Raw genomic sequence first — 13,633 nt, 5'->3', positions numbered from 1 at the left:
CGACAAATTGATCCGCCGAATGCATAGATTGAGGGTAGTGTGGCCGCTGGATTAAGGCTCCAGTCTCTCGGGAGGCGTGGGTTCAAATCCCACCACTGCCATTTTTGCTGGTAACACACTTGTATCTTCCCTGACTGAGGCAATAAGACCCTGGGCCTCATTTAGAAACGAGGACTGCTTGGGATGATATTTTGCCTGCCACACCGCGACCAAAGTTTTGCTATTCAGTATTTCTGCGATCTCATAATGCGGACAAATTGATCCTCCGAAAGCACGGATTGAGGGTAGTGTGGCCGAGCGGTCTAAGGCGCTGGATTAAGGCTCCAGTCTCTCGGGAGACGTGGGTTCAAATCCCACCACTGCCATTTTTGCTGGTAACACACTTGTATCTTCCCTGACTGAGGCAATAAGACCCTGGGCCTCATTTAGAAAACTTGCAAAAATAGGACCAAAACGTTAGCTTTGGAGTTTTCCATTCCAGGTATGCAATAAAAAAAACCCAACCAGCACAGATTTAAGGCCCGCCAGCAGCGTCCGGTAAAGCTAAAAGGTGGTCGAGGTTGTATGTTTATCAACATGTCGTTTGAAGATCAACCTAACCTAGTCAATGACGGCATCCAGATCTTGTTGGTTGCATTGCACAGGCAGGAGAGAGCAGACTAACAAATGACTCATCATATGCACTCCTCCACACTTACATGCTGTAGAACCATCCTCACTGTTTTGAATCATCAACATCACAACATTCGGAGAAGGATACGGTGGTCACTTCTGAAATTTCAACAAGATGGTAATTGAAAAAAGTAAGAGGCACCCGCACCATCTCCCCGTCAGGGAATCGAACCCTGGTCTTCCGCGTGACAGGCGGAGATACTGTCCACTATACTAACGAGGACTGCTTGGCATGTTATTTTCCTGGGGACAACATGGCATATGAATGCAATGGGTGCTTCACACATTTGTCAAGAAACCATGCAGGAGACCAGTGTCTGAACCAGTGATCAACTCCCTGGTGGTCTAGTGGCTAGGATTCGGCGCTTTCACCGCCGCGGCCCGGGTTCGATTCCCGGTCAGGGAAAGCTATCCGACCCTTTCTCAGAGCAGGCAATTTATAATAAACTTATGTGACTTCCATGTTTTATGCTCATGATATACAAATCATTATAGTTTACATTTTCCATAAAGGCAATGGGGACATTGCTCAAACTTGGCCCAAAAAATGTGCCCGAGATTCTCCGCTTTCCTCTTCTTGTCGTCTTCGAGGTCCACTGCACGACACCTTTCCAGTTCTCCACACACAACCTAGCCTAGTCAATGACGGCATCCAGATCTTGTTGGTTGCATTGCACAGGTAAGAGAGAGCAGACTAACAAATGACTCATCATATGCACTCCTCCACACTAACATGATGTAGAACCATCCTCATAACCTCATTTGTTCATGGATACCCTGCAATGTTCCGTTTCACAGATCTTGGGCGATTTAGGCAGGACCAAAAAGGCCACACTTCTTTGGAGCCAGGCAGAAGAGATTTGTTTAGGCAGAGAGAGGATTTTTCTAATCCTACCAAGGTTGATTTTTGTAATGCTATGTCGAGGTCGTCAGCTGCTGCATCCCTAACCTTTAATTTGACACATTGACTCTGACAAACCATTTTCCCTTTTTGAAGACTTGCTTTTGCATCCTAATTTCGAGGGGTGCAACAAACATTAGTAAAATACTGTGTTTGATTTCTGTAGGGCTGTGCAGCAACGCCGAGTAAACACATCACAACATTCGGAGAAGGATACTGTGGTCACTTCTCAAATTTCAACAAGATGGTAATTGAAGAAAATGGGAGGAACCTAAACCATCTCCCCGTCAGGGAATCGAACCCTGGTCTGCCGCGTGACAGGCGGAGATACTGTCCACTATACTAACGAGGACTGCTTGGGATAATATTTTGCCTGCCACACCGCGACCAAAGTGTTGCTATTTCATATTTCTGCAAAAATAGGGCCAAAACGTTAGCTTTGGAGTTTTCCATGCCAGGTATGCAATAAAAAAAAAACAACCACCACAGATTTAAGGCCCACCAGCAGCGTCCGGTAAAGCTAAAACGTGGTCGAGGTTGTATGTTTATCATCATGTCGTTTAAAGATCAGCCTAACCTAGTCAATGACGGCATCCAGATCTTGTTGGTTGCATTGCACAGGCAGGAGAGAGCAGACTAACAAATGACTCATCATATGCACTCCTCCACACTAACATGCTTTAGAACCATCCTCACTGTTTTGAATCATCAACATCACAACATTCGGAGAAGGATACTGTGGTCACTTCTCAAATTTCAACAAGATGGTAATTGAAGAAAATAAGGGGCACCTGGACCATCTCCCCGTCAGGGAATCGAACCCTGGTCTTCCGCGTGATAGGCGGAGATACTGTCCACTATACTAACGAGGACTGCCTGGGATGATATTTTGCCTGCCACACTGCGACCAAAGTGTTGCTATTCAGTATTTCTGCGATCTCATAATGCGGACAAATTGATCCTCCGAAAGCACGGATTGAGGGTAGTGTGGCCGAGCGGTCTAAAGCGCTGGATTAAGGCTCCAGTCTCTCGGGAGACGTGGGTTCAAATCCCACCACTGCCATTTTTGCTGGTAACACACTTGTATCTTCCCTGACTGAGGCAATAAGACCCTGGGCCTCATTTAGAAACGAGGACTGCTTGGGATGATATTTTGCCTGCCACACCGCGACCAAAGTTTTGCTATTCAGTATTTCTGCGATCTCATAATGCGGACAAATTGATCTTCCGAAAGCACGGATTGAGGGTAGTGTGGCCGAGCGGTCTAAGGCGCTGGATTAAGGCTCCAGTCTCTCGGAAGGCGTGGGTTCAAATCCCACCACTGCCATTTTTGCTGGTAACACACTTGTATCTTCCCTGACTGAGGCAATAAGACCCTGGGCCTCATTTAGAAAACTTGAAAAAATAGGACCAAAACGTTAGCTTTGGAGTTTTCCATTCCAGGTATGAAATTAAAAAAAACACAACCAGCACAGATTTAAGGCCCGCCAGCAGCGTCCGGTAAAGCTAAAAGGTGGTCGAGGTTGTATGTTTATCAACATGTCGTTTGAAGATCAACCTAACCTAGTCAATGACGGCATCCAGATCTTGTTGGTTGCATTGCACAGGCAGGAGAGAGCAGACTAACAAATGACTCATCATATGCACTCCTCCACACTTACATGCTGTAGAACCATCCTCACTGTTTTGAATCATCAACATCACAACATTCGGAGAAGGATACGGTGGTCACTTCTGAAATTTCAACAAGATGGTAATTGAAAAAAGTAAGAGGCACCCGCACCATCTCCCCGTCAGGGAATCGAACCCTGGTCTTCCGCGTGACAGGCGGAGATACTGTCCACTATACTAACGAGGACTGCTTGGCATGTTATTTTCCTGGGGACAACATGGCATATGAATGCAATGGGTGCTTCACACATTTGTCAAGAAACCATGCAGGAGACCAGTGTCTGAACCAGTGATCAACTCCCTGGTGGTCTAGTGGCTAGGATTCGGCGCTTTCACCGCCGCGGCCCGGGTTCGATTCCCGGTCAGGGAAAGCTATCCGACCCTTTCTCAGAGCAGGCAATTTATAATAAACTTATGTGACTTCCATGTTTTATGCTCATGATATACAAATCATTATAGTTTACATTTTCCATAAAGGCAATGGGGACATTGCTCAAACTTGGCCCAAAAAATGTGCCCGAGATTCTCCGCTTTCCTCTTCTTGTCGTCTTCGAGGTCCACTGCACGACACCTTTCCAGTTCTCCACACACAACCTAGCCTAGTCAATGACGGCATCCAGATCTTGTTGGTTGCATTGCACAGGTAAGAGAGAGCAGCCTAACAAATGACTCATCATATGCACTCCTCCACACTAACATGATGTAGAACCATCCTCATAACCTCATTTGTTCATGGATACCCTGCAATGTTCCGTTTCACAGATCTTGGGCGATTTAGGCAGGACCAAAAAGGCCACACTTCTTTGGAGCCAGGCAGAAGAGATTTGTTTAGGCAGAGAGAGGATTTTTCTAATTCTACCAAGGTTGATTTTTGTAATGCTATGTCGAGGTCGTCAGCTGCTGCATCCCTAACCTTTAATTTGACACATTGACTCTGACAAACCATTTTCCCTTTTTGAAGACTTGCTTTTGCATCCTAATTTCGAGGGGTGCAACAAACATTAGTAAAATACTGTGTTTGATTTCTGTAGGGCTGTGCAGCAACGCCGAGTAAACACATCACAACATTCGGAGAAGGATACTGTGGTCACTTCTCAAATTTCAACAAGATGGTAATTGAAGAAAATGGGAGGAACCTAAACCATCTCCCCGTCAGGGAATCGAACCCTGGTCTGCCGCGTGACAGGCGGAGATACTGTCCACTATACTAACGAGGACTGCTTGGGATGATATTTTGCCTGCCACACCGCGACCAAAGTGTTGCTATTTCATATTTCTGCAAAAATAGGGCCAAAACGTTAGCTTTGGAGTTTTCCATGCCAGGTATGCAATAAAAAAAAACAACCACCACAGATTTAAGGCCCACCAGCAGCGTCCGGTAAAGCTAAAACGTGGTCGAGGTTGTATGTTTATCATCATGTCGTTTAAAGATCAGCCTAACCTAGTCAATGACGGCATCCAGATCTTGTTGGTTGCATTGCACAGGCAGGAGAGAGCAGACTAACAAATGACTCATCATATGCACTCCTCCACACTAACATGCTTTAGAACCATCCTCACTGTTTTGAATCATCAACATCACAACATTCGGAGAAGGATACGGTGGTCACTTCTCAAATTTCAACAAGATGGTAATTGAAGAAAATAAGAGGCACCTGGACCATCTCCCCGTCAGGGAATCGAACCCTGGTCTTCCGCGTGACAGGCGGAGATACTGTCCACTATACTAACGAGGACTGCCTGGGATGATATTTTGCCTGCCACACTGCGACCAAAGTGTTGCTATTCAGTATTTCTGCGATCTCATAATGCGGACAAATTGATCCTCCGAAAGCACGGATTGAGGGTAGTGTGGCCGAGCGGTCTAAGGCGCTGGATTAAGGCTCCAGTCTCTCGGGAGACGTGGGTTCAAATCCCACCAATGCCATTTTTGCTGGTAACACACTTGTATCTTCCCTGACTGAGGCAATAAGACCCTGGGCCTCATTTAGAAAACTTGCAAAAATAGGACCAAAACGTTAGCTTTGGAGTTTTCCATTCCAGGTATGCAATAAAAAAAACCCAACCAGCACAGATTTAAGGCCCGCCAGCAGCGTCCGGTAAAGCTAAAAGGTGGTCGAGGTTGTATGTTTATCAACATGTCGTTTGAAGATCAACCTAACCTAGTCAATGACGGCATCCAGATCTTGTTGGTTGCATTGCACAGGCAGGAGAGAGCAGACTAACAAATGACTCATCATATGCACTCCTCCACACTAACATGCTGTAGAACCATCCTCACTGTTTTGAATCATCAACATCACAACATTCGGAGAAGGATACTGTGGTCACTTCTCAAATTTCAACAAGATGGTAATTGAAGAAAATGAGAGGCACCTAAACCATCTCCCCGTCAGGGAATCGAACCCCGGTCTTCCGCGTGACAGGCGGAGATACTGTCCACTATACTAACGAGGACTGCTTGGGATGATATTTTGCCTGCCACACCGCGACCAAAGTGTTGCTATCTCATATTTCTGCTATCTCATAATGCCGACAAATTGATCCGCCGAATGCATAGATTGAGGGTAGTGTGGCCGAGCGGTCTAAGGCGCTGGATTAAGGCTCCAGTCTCTCGGGAGGCGTGGGTTCAAATCCCACCACTGCCATTTTTGCTGGTAACACACTTGTATCTTCCCTGACTGAGGCAAGAAGACCCAGGGCCTCATTTAGAAAACTTGCAAAAATAGGGCCAAAACGTTAGCTTTGGAGTTTTCCATGCCAGGTATGCAATAAAAAAAAACCCAACCAGCACAGATTTAAGGCCCGCCAGCAGCGTCCGGTAAAGCTAAAAGGTGGTCGAGGTTGTATGTTTATCATCATGTCGTTTGAAGATCAACCTAACCTAGTCAATGACGGCATCCAGATCTTGTTGGTTGCATTGCACAGGCAGGAGAGAGCAGACTAACAAATGACTCATCATATGCACTCCTCCACACTAACATGCTTTAGAACCATCCTCACTGTTTTGAATCATCAACATCACAACATTCGGAGAAGGATACTGTGGTCACTTCTCAAATTTCAAAAAGATGGTAATTGATGAAAATAAGAGGCACCTGAACCATCTCCCCGTCAGGGAATCGAACCCTGGTCTTCCGCGTGACAAGCGGAGATACTGTCCACTATACTAACGAGGACTGCTTGGGATGATATTTTGCCTGTCACACCGCGACCAAAGTGTTGCTATTCCATATTTCTGCTATCTCATAATGCGGACAAATTGATCCTCCGAAAGCACGGATTGAGGGTAGTGTGGCCGAGCGGTCTAAGGCGCTGGATTAAGGCTCCAGTCTCTCGGGAGGCGTGGTTTCAAGTCCCACAACTGCCATTTTTGCTGGTAACACACTTGTATCTTCCCTGACTGAGGCAATAAGACCCTGGGCCTCATTTAGAAAACTTGCAAAAATAGGGCCAAAACGTTAGCTTTGGAGTTTTCCATGCCAGGTATGCAATAAAAAAAACACAACCAGCACAGATTTAAGGCCCGCCAGCAGCGTCCGGTAAAGCTAAAAGGTGGTCGAGGTTGTATGTTTATCATCATGTCGTTTGAAGATCAACCTAACCTAGTCAATGACGGCATCCAGATCTTGTTGGTTGCATTGCACAGGCAGGAGAGAGCAGACTAACAAATGACTCATCATATGCACTCCTCCACACTAACATGCTTTAGAACCATCCTCACTGTTTTGAATCATCAACATCACAACATTCGGAGAAGGATACTGTGGTCACTTCTCAAATTTCAAAAAGATGGTAATTGATGAAAATAAGAGGCACCTGAACCATCTCCCCGTCAGGGAATCGAACCCTGGTCTTCCGCGTGACAAGCTGAGATACTGTCCACTATACTAACGAGGACTGCTTGGGATTATATTTTGCCTGCCACACCGCGACCAAAGTTTTGCTATTCAGTATTTCTGCGATCTCATAATGCGGACAAATTGATCGTCCGAAAACACGGATTGAGGGTAGTGTGGCCGAGCGGTCTAAGGCGCTGGATTTAGGCTCCAGTCTCTCGGGAGGCGTGGGTTCAAATCCCACCACTGCCATTTTTGCTGGTAACACACTTGTATCTTCCCTGACTGAGGCAATAAGACCCTGGGCCTCATTTAAAAAACTTGCAAAAATAGGACCAAAACGTTAGCTTTGGAGTTTTCCATTCCAGGTATGCAATAAAAAAAACACAACCAGCACAGATTTAAGGCCCGCCAGCAGCGTCCGGTAAAGCTAAAAGGTGGTCGAGGTTGTATGTTTATCAACATGTCGTTTGAAGATCAACCTAACCTAGTCAATGACGGCATCCAGATCTTGTTGGTTGCATTGCACAGGCAGGAGAGAGCAGACTAACAAATGACTCATCATATGCACTCCTCCACACTAACATGCTGTAGAACCATCCTCACTGTTTTGAATCATCAACATCACAACATTCGGAGAAGGATACTGTGGTCACTTCTGAAATTTCAACAAGATGGTAATTGAAAAAAGTAAGAGGCACCCGCACCATCTCCCCGTCAGGGAATAGAACCCTGGTCTTCCGCGTGACAGGCGGAGATACTGTCCACTATACTAACGAGGACTGCTTGGCATGTTATTTTCCTGGGGACAACCAAACAGGCTTGGCTTTTGCCTGCCACACCGCGACCAAAGGCGCTGAATTAAGGCTCCAGTCTCTCGGGAGGCGTGGGTTCAAATCCCACCACTGCCATTTTATCTGGTAACACACTTGTATCTTCCCTGACTGAGGCAATAAGACCCTGGGCCTCATTTAGAAAGCTTGCAAAAATAGGACCAAAACGTTAGCTTTGGAGTTTTCCATTCCAGGTATGCAATAAAAAAAACACAACCAGCACAGATTTAAGGCCCGCCAGCAGCGTCCGGTAAAGCTAAAAGGTGGTCGAGGTTGTATGTTTATCAACATGTCGTTTGAAGATCAACCTAACCTAGTCAATGACGGCATCCAGATCTTGTTGGTTGCATTGCACAGGCAGGAAAGAGCAGACTAACAAATGACTCATCATATGCACTCCTCCACACTAACATGCTGTAGAACCATCCTCACTGTTTTGAATCAACAACATCACAACATTCGGAGAAGGATACTGTGGTCACTTCTGAAATTTCAACAAGATGGTAATTGAAGGAAATAGGAGGCACCTGCAAAATCTCCCCATCAGGGAATCGAACCCTGGTCTTCCGCGTGACAGGCGGAGATACTGTCCACTATACTAACGAGGACTGCTTGGCATGCTATTTTCCTGGGGACAACCAAACAGGCTTGGCTTTTGCCTGCCACACCGCGACCTAAGGCGCTGGATTAAGGCTCCAGTCTCTCAGGAGGCGTGGGTTCAAATCCCACCACTGCCATTTTTGCTGGTAACGCACTTGTATCTTCCCTGACTGAGGCAATAAGACCCTGGGCCTCATGTAGAAAGCTTGCAAAAATAGGGCCAAAACGTTAGCTTTGGAGTTTTCCTTGCCAGGTATGCAATAAAAAAAAAACACAACCACCACAGATTTAAGGCCCACCAGCAGCATCCAGTAAAGCTAAAAGGTGGTCGAGGTTGTATGTTTATCAACATGTCGTTTGAAGATCTCCGCCCCTACTTAAGACATTCAGGCCACTTTTATCTGTTTCTGTATTTGGATGACACCGCAGTGATAGGACGTATCACTGGCCCGCACGGTGCGACCAGCAGGAGGGAGTTGGCCTATCTGGTGACATTGTGTGGAAACAACGACCTTATCCTCAACACGGACTACACTAAGAAGACAAAAGAAGACAGGAGGAAGGAAAGTCTGTTCTTTTTTGTTACTATTGTACAATTTTTCCACACCCAAGTCCAAATTCATGCAGCAGTTTCCATAGTGTAGTGGTTATCACTTCACTAAGACACAAAAGTTACCCCGGTTCAAAGAAGACAATTCGCATTTCTGACATGGCATATGAATGCAATGGGTGCTTCACACATTTGTCAAGAAACCATGCAGGAGACCAGTGTCTGAACCAGTGATCAACTCCCTGGTGGTCTAGTGGCTAGGATTCGGCGCTTTCACCGCCGCGGCCCGGGTTCGATTCCCGGTCAGGGAAAGCTATCCGACCCTTTCTCAGAGCAGGCAATTTATAATGAACTTATGTGACTTCCATGTTTTATGCTCATGATATACAAATCATTATAGTTGACATTTTCCATAAAGGCAATGGGGACATTGCTCAAACTTGGCCCAAAAAATGTGCCCGAGATTCTCCGCTTTCCTCTTCTTGTCGTCTTCGAGGTCCACTGCACGACACCTTTCCAGTTCTCCACACACAACCTAGCCTAGTCAATGACGGCATCCAGATCTTGTTGGTTGCATTGCACAGGCAGGAGAGAGCAGACTAACAAATGACTCATCATATGCACTCCTCCACACTAACATGCTTTAGAACCATCCTCACTGTTTTGAATCATCAACATCACAACATTCGGAGAAGGATACTGTGGTCACTTCTCAAATTTCAAAAAGATGGTAATTGATGAAAATAAGAGGCACCTGAACCATCTCCCCGTCAGGGAATCAAACCCTGGTCTTCCGCGTGACAGGCGGAAATACTGTCCACTATACCAACGAGGACTGCTTGGGATGATATTTTGCCTGCCACACCGTGACCAAAGTGTTGCTATTCCATATTTCTGCTATCTCATAATGCGGACAAATTGATCCTCCGAAAGCACGGATTGAGGGTAGTGTGGCAGAGCGGTCTAAGGCGCTGGATTAAGGCTCCAGTGTCTCGGGAGGCGTGGGTTCAAATCCCACCACTGCCATTTTTGCTGGTAACACACTTGTATCTTCCCTGACTGAGGCAATAAGACCCTGGGCCTCATTTAGAAAACTTGCAAAAATAGGGCCAAAACGTTAGCTTTGGAGTTTTCCATGCCAGGTATGCAATAAAAAAAACACAACCAGCACAGATTTAAGGCCCGCCAGCAGAGTCCGGTAAAGCTAAAAGGTGGTCGAGGTTGTATGTTTATCAACATGTCGTTTGAAGATCAACCTAACCTAGTCAATGACGGCATCCAGATCTTGTTGGTTGCATTGCACAGGCAGGAGAGAGCAGACTAACAAATGACTCATCATATGCACTCCTCCACACTAACATGCTGTAGAACCATCCTCACTGTTTTGAATCATCAACATCACAACATTCGGAGAAGGATACTGTGGTCACTTCTGAAATTTCAACAAGATGGTAATTGAAGGAAATAGGAGGCACCTGAACCATCTCCCCATCAGGGAATCGAACCCTGGTCTTCCGCGTGACAGGCGGAGATACTGTCCACTATACTAACGAGGACTGCTTGGCATGATATTTTCCTGGGGACAAGCAAACAGGCTTGGCTTTTGCCTGCCACACCGCGACCAGAGTGTTGCTATTCCATATTTCTGCTATCTCATAATCCGGACAAATTGATCCTCCCAAAACTTGGATTGAGGGTAGTGTGGCCGAGCGGTCTGAGGCGCTGGATTAAGGCTCCAGTCTCTCAGGAGGCGTGGGTTCAAATCCCACCACTGCCATTTTTGCTGTTAACGCACTTGTATCTTCCCTGACTGAGGCAATAAGACCCTGGGCCTCATTTAGAAAGCTTGCAAAAGTAGGGCCAAAACGTTAGCTTTGGAGTTTTCCGTGCCAGGTATGCAATAAAAAAAGACAACCAGCACAGATTTAAGGCCCGCCAGCAGCATCCAGTAAAGCTAAAAGGTGGTCGAGGTTGTATGTTTATCAACATGTCGTTTGAAGATCTCCGCCCCTACTTAAGACATTCAGGCCACTTTTATCTGTTTCTGTATTTGGATGACACCGCAGTGATAGGATGTATCACTGGCCCGCACGGTGCGACCAGCAGGAGGGAGTTGGCCTGTCTGGTGACATTGTGTGGAAACAACAACCTTATCCTCAACACGGACTACACTAAGAAGACAAAAGAAGACATGAGGAAGGAAAGTCTGTTCTTTTTTGTTACTATTGTACAATTTTTCCACACCCAAGTCCAAATTCATGCAGCAGTTTCCATAGTGTAGTGGTTATCACTTCACTAAGACACAAAAGTTACCCCGGTTCAAAGAAGACAATTCGCATTTCTGACATGGTATATGAATGCAATGGGTGCTTCACACATTTGTCAAGAAACCATGCAGGAGACCAGTGTCTGAACAAGTGATCAACTCCCTGGTGGTCTAGTGGCTAGGATTCGGCGCATTCACCGCCGCGGCCGGGGTTCGATTCCCGGTCAGGGAAAGCTACCCGACCCTTTCTCAGAGCAGGCCACTGGCACCACTGCCATTTTTGCTGGTAACACACTTGTATCTTCCCTGACTGAGGCAAGAAGACCCAGGGCCTCATTTAGAAAACTTGCAAAAAATATGGCCAAAACGTTAGCTTTGGAGTTTTCCATGCCAGGTATGCAATAAAAAAAACCCAACCAGCACAGATTTAAGGCCCGCCAGCAGCGTCCGGTAAAGCTAAAAGGTGGTCGAGGTTGTATGTTTATCATCATGTCGTTTGAAGATCAACCTAACCTAGTCAATGACGGCATCCAGATCTTGTTGGTTGCATTGCACAGGCAGGAGAGAGCAGACTAACAAATGACTCAACATATGCACTCCTCCACACTAACATGCTGTAGAACCATCCTCACTGTTTTGAATCATCAACATCACAACATTCGGAGAAGGATACTGTGGTCACTTCTGAAATTTCAACAAGATGGTAATTGAAAAAAGTAAGAGGCACCCGCACCATCTCCCCGTCAGGGAATCGAACCCTGGTCTTCCGCGTGACAGGCGGAGATACTGTCCACTATACTAACGAGGACTGCTTGGCATGTTATTTTCCTGGGGACAACCAAACAGGCTTGGCTTTTGCCTAACACACCGCGACCAAAGGCGCTGAATTAAGGCTCCAGTCTCATAGCCTCATTTGTTCATGGATACCCTGCAACGTTCCGTTTCACAGATCTTGGGCGATTTAGGCAGGACCAAAAAGGCCACACTTCTTTGGAGCCAGGCAGAAGAGATTTGTTTAGGCAGAGAGAGGATTTGTGTGAGGCATTTTCCCGGCGGCTAGAGCAGAGGGCCAACCTGTTGCGGTGATGTCTGTCAGTCAGGGCTTATACAGGATGGAGGACATTTGCTTTGACTTTAATCTCTTCATTGCTGGTTCTCGGTCAAACAGAGCGAGACGAGGGTCTGTTTCTTGTTTGAGCTTTTCCTCTGACGTCTGTGGTTGTATTCAAGCTGTTTTCTGTGCCAACTGACTTTAGGCTAACCATTGGTATATGTGTATAAGTGGTATATGTGTAACTAAACTGTTGTCAGGGTTTGCTCGTAGGTGGTTAGATGCGTTGTCGTAAATAAGACCATACAGGGCTTCGCCTAAGGACTTTTCTAATTCTACCAAGGTTGATTTTTGTAATGCTATGTCGAGGTCGTCAGCTGCTGCATCCCTAACCTTTAATTTGACACATTGACTCTGACAAACCATTTTCCCTTTTTGAAGACTTGCTTTTGCATCCTAATTTCGAGGGGTGCAACAAACATTAGTAAAATACTGTGTTTGATTTCTGTAGGGCTGTGCAGCAACGCCGAGTCCACACATCACAACATTCGGAGAAGGATACTGTGGTCACTTCTCAAATTTCAACGAGATGGTAATTGAAGAAAATGAGAGGAACCTAAACCATCTCCCCGTCAGGGAATCGAACCCCGGTCTTCCGCGTGACAGGCGGAGATACTGTCCACTATACTAACGAGGACTGCTTGGGATGATATTTTGCCTGCCACACCGCGACCAAAGTGTTGCTATCTCATATTTCTGCTATCTCATAATGCCGACAAATTGATCCGCCGAATGCATAGATTGAGGGTAGTGTGGCCGAGCGGTCTAAGGCGCTGGATTAAGGCTCCAGTCTCTCGGGAGGCGTGGGTTCAAATCCCACCACTGCCATTTTTGCTGGTAACACACTTGTATCTTCCCTGACTGAGGCAAGAAGACCCAGGGCCTCATTTAGAAAACTTGCAAAAATAGGGCCAAAACGTTAGCTTTGGAGTTTTCCATGCCAGGTATGCAATAAAAACAACCCAACCAGCACAGATTTAAGGCCCGCCAGCAGCGTCCGGTAAAGCTAAAAGGTGGTCGAGGTTGTATGTTTATCATCATGTCGTTTGAAGATCAACCTAACCTAGTCAATGACGGCATCCAGATCTTGTTGGTTGCATTGCACAGGCAGGAGAGAGCAGACTAACAAATGACACATCATATGCACTCCTCCACACTAACATGCTTTAGAACCATCCTCACTGTTTTGA

At 46.2% G+C, this 13,633-nt stretch overlaps 19 non-coding genes across 19 annotated transcripts; 12 read left to right on the top strand and 7 right to left on the bottom strand.

The window, feature by feature from the left end:
- The first annotated feature begins 283 nt into the window (after positions 1-283).
- Positions 284-365, top strand: trnal-aag (transfer RNA leucine (anticodon AAG)). Its single transcript has one exon. It is a non-coding gene; the product is annotated as a tRNA-Leu (tRNA).
- Positions 366-823: 458 nt separating this feature from the next.
- Positions 824-895, bottom strand: trnad-guc (transfer RNA aspartic acid (anticodon GUC)). The gene has a single exon. It is a non-coding gene; the product is annotated as a tRNA-Asp (tRNA).
- Positions 896-1,006: 111 nt separating this feature from the next.
- trnae-uuc (transfer RNA glutamic acid (anticodon UUC)) lies at positions 1,007-1,078 on the top strand. Its single transcript has one exon. It is a non-coding gene; the product is annotated as a tRNA-Glu (tRNA).
- A 1,295-nt stretch (positions 1,079-2,373) lies between these two features.
- Positions 2,374-2,445, bottom strand: trnad-auc (transfer RNA aspartic acid (anticodon AUC)). The gene has a single exon. It is a non-coding gene; the product is annotated as a tRNA-Asp (tRNA).
- A 109-nt stretch (positions 2,446-2,554) lies between these two features.
- trnal-aag (transfer RNA leucine (anticodon AAG)) lies at positions 2,555-2,636 on the top strand. Its single transcript has one exon. It is a non-coding gene; the product is annotated as a tRNA-Leu (tRNA).
- Positions 2,637-2,818: 182 nt separating this feature from the next.
- On the top strand, positions 2,819-2,900 carry trnal-aag (transfer RNA leucine (anticodon AAG)). The gene has a single exon. It is a non-coding gene; the product is annotated as a tRNA-Leu (tRNA).
- Positions 2,901-3,359: 459 nt separating this feature from the next.
- trnad-guc (transfer RNA aspartic acid (anticodon GUC)) lies at positions 3,360-3,431 on the bottom strand. The gene has a single exon. It is a non-coding gene; the product is annotated as a tRNA-Asp (tRNA).
- Positions 3,432-3,542: 111 nt separating this feature from the next.
- On the top strand, positions 3,543-3,614 carry trnae-uuc (transfer RNA glutamic acid (anticodon UUC)). The gene has a single exon. It is a non-coding gene; the product is annotated as a tRNA-Glu (tRNA).
- A 1,294-nt stretch (positions 3,615-4,908) lies between these two features.
- Positions 4,909-4,980, bottom strand: trnad-guc (transfer RNA aspartic acid (anticodon GUC)). The gene has a single exon. It is a non-coding gene; the product is annotated as a tRNA-Asp (tRNA).
- A 109-nt stretch (positions 4,981-5,089) lies between these two features.
- Positions 5,090-5,171, top strand: trnal-aag (transfer RNA leucine (anticodon AAG)). Its single transcript has one exon. It is a non-coding gene; the product is annotated as a tRNA-Leu (tRNA).
- A 639-nt stretch (positions 5,172-5,810) lies between these two features.
- On the top strand, positions 5,811-5,892 carry trnal-aag (transfer RNA leucine (anticodon AAG)). Its single transcript has one exon. It is a non-coding gene; the product is annotated as a tRNA-Leu (tRNA).
- Positions 5,893-7,253: 1,361 nt separating this feature from the next.
- Positions 7,254-7,335, top strand: trnal-uag (transfer RNA leucine (anticodon UAG)). Its single transcript has one exon. It is a non-coding gene; the product is annotated as a tRNA-Leu (tRNA).
- A 1,117-nt stretch (positions 7,336-8,452) lies between these two features.
- trnad-guc (transfer RNA aspartic acid (anticodon GUC)) lies at positions 8,453-8,524 on the bottom strand. Its single transcript has one exon. It is a non-coding gene; the product is annotated as a tRNA-Asp (tRNA).
- A 781-nt stretch (positions 8,525-9,305) lies between these two features.
- Positions 9,306-9,377, top strand: trnae-uuc (transfer RNA glutamic acid (anticodon UUC)). Its single transcript has one exon. It is a non-coding gene; the product is annotated as a tRNA-Glu (tRNA).
- A 633-nt stretch (positions 9,378-10,010) lies between these two features.
- trnal-aag (transfer RNA leucine (anticodon AAG)) lies at positions 10,011-10,092 on the top strand. Its single transcript has one exon. It is a non-coding gene; the product is annotated as a tRNA-Leu (tRNA).
- A 458-nt stretch (positions 10,093-10,550) lies between these two features.
- Positions 10,551-10,622, bottom strand: trnad-guc (transfer RNA aspartic acid (anticodon GUC)). Its single transcript has one exon. It is a non-coding gene; the product is annotated as a tRNA-Asp (tRNA).
- Positions 10,623-10,761: 139 nt separating this feature from the next.
- Positions 10,762-10,843, top strand: trnal-aag (transfer RNA leucine (anticodon AAG)). Its single transcript has one exon. It is a non-coding gene; the product is annotated as a tRNA-Leu (tRNA).
- A 1,225-nt stretch (positions 10,844-12,068) lies between these two features.
- trnad-guc (transfer RNA aspartic acid (anticodon GUC)) lies at positions 12,069-12,140 on the bottom strand. Its single transcript has one exon. It is a non-coding gene; the product is annotated as a tRNA-Asp (tRNA).
- A 1,049-nt stretch (positions 12,141-13,189) lies between these two features.
- Positions 13,190-13,271, top strand: trnal-aag (transfer RNA leucine (anticodon AAG)). The gene has a single exon. It is a non-coding gene; the product is annotated as a tRNA-Leu (tRNA).
- The last annotated feature ends 362 nt before the right edge of the window (positions 13,272-13,633 follow it).

This window comes from Entelurus aequoreus, linkage group LG26 (genome assembly GCF_033978785.1).
Source record: "Entelurus aequoreus isolate RoL-2023_Sb linkage group LG26, RoL_Eaeq_v1.1, whole genome shotgun sequence".
NCBI classification, from domain to species: Eukaryota; Metazoa; Chordata; class Actinopteri; order Syngnathiformes; family Syngnathidae; genus Entelurus; species Entelurus aequoreus.
The sequence above is the reverse complement of the archived record's forward strand: the minus strand, read 5'-3'. Positions and strand labels throughout refer to the sequence as shown.